Below are 282 nucleotides of genomic sequence, written 5' to 3'. Positions count from 1 at the left end.
ACACAGCCAGATGTGTGCACACATCTGTCTGTGTATGTGTGGGTTGTGTCTGTGTGGGTGTGTGTGTGTATGTCTGTGTGTATGTGTGGGTTGTGTCTGTGTGGGTGGGTGTGTGTATGTCTGTGTGTATGTGTGGGTTGTGTGTGTGTGGGTGGGTGTGTGTGTGTGTGTGTGTGTGTGTGGGTTGTGTGTGTGTGGGGGTGTGTGTACACATCTGTCTGTGTATGTGTGGGTTGTGTGTGTGTGTGTGTCTATGTCTGTCTGTGTATGTGTGTGTCTCTG

General features: G+C 50.4%; 1 protein-coding gene across 10 annotated transcripts in view; it reads left to right on the top strand.

Annotated features, from left to right (window-relative positions):
* PALD1 (phosphatase domain containing paladin 1) overlaps window positions 1-282 on the top strand; it is a 77,211-nt gene that overhangs the window by 45,711 nt on the left and 31,218 nt on the right. The gene's annotated exons all lie outside the window — the stretch shown is intronic.

Source organism: Equus quagga, chromosome 2 (genome assembly GCF_021613505.1).
Source record: "Equus quagga isolate Etosha38 chromosome 2, UCLA_HA_Equagga_1.0, whole genome shotgun sequence".
In the NCBI taxonomy this organism is placed as follows: Eukaryota; Metazoa; Chordata; class Mammalia; order Perissodactyla; family Equidae; genus Equus; species Equus quagga.
This window is presented reverse-complemented; position numbering and strand designations above follow the sequence as displayed.